General features: G+C 40.8%; 1 pseudogene; it reads right to left on the bottom strand.

The window, feature by feature from the left end:
* Nucleotides 1–1,167: 1,167 nt before the first annotated feature.
* LOC102821414 lies at nt 1,168–1,886 on the bottom strand (annotated as a pseudogene).
* Nucleotides 1,887–4,245: the final 2,359 nt, after the last annotated feature.

The raw sequence follows: 4,245 nt of genomic DNA, 5'->3' as shown, positions 1-4,245 counted from the left end.
AGCCGCTCCGCGGGAGAAAGATGAGGCTTTCTACTCCCGTAAAGATTTACACCCTCGGAAACCCTGTACAGGGTCGCTATGGGTCGGAACCGACTCCACGGCACTTAACAACAACAACATATATATATATATATGGAAGAAATTAGGAGATAAAAGAGTTGAACAGAAAATTTGAAAGGGCAGCTCGAGAAGACAATGTCAAATTTTTAAAATGGCTCTATTTATTAATATCCACATCACAAATGTCCATAATATCAATGCATTCTTATTGGCATGCTAGACAGAAATATTAATTTTTCAGTTCTTTAAAAAAAATTTTGACTTTTGTTTCCCCCTCACACTCATACTTAACTTGATTTGACAAGACCCTTCATGTCTGTAATGTTAACCCAGGAAAATACAGAAAGAAGAAATAAAAGAACAGTAATTAATGGGAAAATATTATTGCCTTCATAAAAAGCAACACACAGCTCTTTAACAGGATTATACAGGTTTCATCTGCGCGTCAAAGGGGAACTAAGTTGTCCATACCTAGCCAGGCATGTAACAATACTGAGTAAAGAGGCCGCCTAAAGCTCAGCAACAATACCCTTCATGCCTGACACCCACTTTCATCTCCTCATGGGCAACAACCAATACATTTCTTTCCATGACCTGGGCAGTTTGAAGAAGGTAGGAAAGAGCCTTAGTAAAGGGAAAAGCCAAACCAACCAAGATTAGGTCAAAAGCACAGATATTTATCCACTGCTTAGCTCCATAAAGGTATGTGGTATTTATTGATAAAGGGCAAACAGGAATCTCCCACGCTACATTCAGAGTCCAATGGGGCCAGTGATGGCATAATAACCAGTTACCTATGATGGGCTGCAGTTGGACCAAGTAGAGATGGAGGAAGTGGCACACACAGAGCCTTGGGGGTTGAGGGTGGGATCTATAAAGATTATATATGCAAGAGGACCTGGCTCCACTCTGACACAACACGGCTTTTCAAATTGGAACACTGCGTCTGATTCAGATGGAGCAGAGATTGTGTGGGAGTTGGATGCATACTAGGGGTGTGGTGGGGGTATTATGTCCTGTGCTCTAAAATTCTTTGGAGTCTTTCAAAGTTTTTGCAGTTCTTTTATAAGCAGGTCTCTGATTCTGTTGTTCTTGAAAGACTTCTCCTTACACCATCTCATACTGATTGGTCATAATGAACCGGGACATACAGCACACCATTAGTATGCCAATTTCCTGGAAGAACGCAATTCCAAAAGCCACTCCAGTGATAATTCCCATATCAGTCTCCATGAAACTGCTTATAAGATCATAACTCTCTGGTTAATGAAGTCAGATTGTGTAGATCCTGGGGACTACATCGGTTTCATTCATGCAGCAACTTGGGGGATGCCATGCTCCAGGAAGTAGGAGCTAGTGCTCCAGCTGGTTTAGTTCTGAATGCCACAGCAGCCCCGGCTGCACTGCACAGCTGGCTTTGGATGTTGTTCCCACTGTAATTCTGCATGGCATCCATGTAAGTCCTCAGGATGGTGTCCTTGATCTCACAATGAAACATACCCTGAAACACCAGCGACAAGCTCAGCCAGGAATATCAGCAACAAAAACATGGTATACAACTTCAGCATCCATGGGCTGCCACAGCAAATAGCAAAGCATCCAAACAGGCCAAAAATGATGATAGTGGTGCCATTTTTGATGAGCACATAGGGAGCATTGGTGGAGTTCTTGGCAATAAGGGAGATACAGATGCCCAGAGTAAGCTTACCCCAGACTTCATCAGCCAGCAGAATCACTCCAGTGATCCAGAAGATGAAGGAATAGATACTGATGAGAATTTTGAAACAGGTTATCACAGGTCTGGTCTCTATTCTTCTTGATGTCATACTATAGAGCGCGGTTGGCAGCAGTGGCAGTGGGTGGTGGGTGGGCGCTGACAAAGTCAATTATTATAATGAAATGTGGAAAGATCTAGAGTTACAAAACCAAAAGTGAATAACACACTCAACAGTTCTCAAACTGAAAGAGCTGAGGAAGAAATTCAAGCTTCAACTTGGAATACTAAAGGATTCTTTGGGGAAAATGTTGAATGATGCAGAAAGCATCAAAAGAAGATGGGAGGACAACTGTAAAGGTAGAAGTTGTATAACAAAAGTGGGGAGTAGTTAATCTTACGTTCAAGGAACAGAGGACCCTAGGACCATCAAGAGAGAAGAGCATGAGCAGAATGTGGGACCAGAGAAGCAGCGACACCAGAGACGGAGGCAGAAGTGAGGACTCTAGACTCGTGGAAAGAGACAAGTTGTGTGCTGGTGGGCAGGAGGCAGGCCTGCAGAATGTACCGTTGGTTGTTAAACGAGTATATATTCCTGCATGTTTCCGTGTACATAAAAACAAACAGGGAATAGAAGCAAATACTGTTAAACAATGACTCATGGAGGGAACTGTAATCATCGCAGTGAAACAAAATACAACAGGTTTAGTGCAAACCTGATGTTCTCCATGTGAACTATCACTCAATTCACAATAAAAGCTTTCTTCCATTTGCTAAATTGGACTGTATGGATCATGACAAGCTATGGACGACGTTGCGGAGAATGAGTATTCCGGAGCACGTCATTGTGCTCATGAGGAACTTGTACACAGACCAAGAGGCAGTAGTTTGAGCAGAACAAGGGGACACAGAATGGTTTAAAATCAGGAAAGGTGTGTGATAGGGTTGTATTCTTTCACCATACTTAGTCAATGTGTATACTGAGCAAATAATTTGAGACACTGGATTATATGAAGAAGAATGTGACATCAGGATTGGAGGAAGACTCATTAACAACCTGTGATATGTAGATGATACAACCTTGCTTGCTGAAAACGAAGAGGACTTAAAATACTTACTAATGAAGGTCAAAGAGCACAGCCTTCTGTATGGATTGCACCTCAACGTAAAGAAAACAAAAATCATCCTTGGTGCAATAAATAGCATACTGTTAAATAGAGGAAAGATTGAAGTCAAAGATTTCATTTTGCTTGGATACACCATCAACACTCATGGAAGCAGCAGTCAAGAAATCAAATGACATACAGTGTTAGGCAAGTCTGCTGCACAAGACCTCTTTAAAGTGTTGAAGAGTAGAGATGTCAGTTTGAGGACTAAAGTGTGTTTGACCCAAGCTGTTGTATTTTCAGTAGCCTTATATGGATGTGAAAGTTGGACAGTGACTAAGGAAGACCGTAGAAAAATCGATGCATTTGAGTTATGGTGTTAAAGAAGAATATTAAGGGTACCATGGACTGCCAGAAGATCAAACAAATCTGTGTTGGAGGAAGTACAAACAGATGTATTTCCAAGATGACCAGACCTTGTATATCACATTTTGGACATATAATCAGGATGGCTCAGTCCTTGGAGAAGGACATGATACTTGGTAAAGTGGAGGATCAGAGAAAAAGAGGGAGACCCCCCAATGAAATGGATTGGCACAGTGGCAGCAGCAATGGGCCAAACAGCAGTAATTGTGCGGATGATGCGGGATAGGGCAGTGTTTTGTTCTGTTGTACATAGGGTCACTATGAGTCAGTGCCAACTCAACGGCACCTAACAATAACGTATATACATTTTATATATGGGTGTGTTTTGCCAACATCACAGTTCATTCTATGGTCTTCCTTTTTTGTTGTCCAACTTTCACATGCTTATGAGATTGAAAATACCACAGCTTGAGTCAGGAACACCCTAGTCCTTAAAGTAACATCTTTGCTCTTTAACATTGTAAAGAAGTGTTTCACAGAAGATTTGTCTAATGCAATACATTGTTTTGTTTCTTGACTGCTGCTTCCATGAACATTTGTTTGTGAATCCAGGCAAAATTAAATCTTTGGCAAATCTTTCAATCTTTTCTCTGTTTATTGTTATATTTATTGATCCAGTTATGAGAATTTTCATTTTCTTTACATTGAGGTACAATCTATACTGAAGATTGTAGTCTTTGATCTGTGCATGCATAGAAAAATGGGATAGAACAGATGAGGGTACTTCAGAAATTTTGTGGAAAGATAGAATTAAAATAGTGGAGTTTTAAAAATATGACCCTTGAGGGACTTCGGCAAGATGATGGAATAGGCAAACAGACTAAACAGACCCTCTACAACAAAGATGCAAGAGACAAAATAGAACAGATATGATTGATAATCCTGGTACCCTAAGCTTCAGAGCAAAAGATAGAGAAGTCTTCTGAATACTGAGAAGAA

The sequence above is a fragment of the Chrysochloris asiatica genome, unplaced genomic scaffold, assembly GCF_000296735.1.
Source record: "Chrysochloris asiatica unplaced genomic scaffold, ChrAsi1.0 scaffold00910, whole genome shotgun sequence".
Classification (NCBI taxonomy): Eukaryota; Metazoa; Chordata; class Mammalia; order Afrosoricida; family Chrysochloridae; genus Chrysochloris; species Chrysochloris asiatica.
The sequence above is the reverse complement of the archived record's forward strand: the minus strand, read 5'-3'. Positions and strand labels throughout refer to the sequence as shown.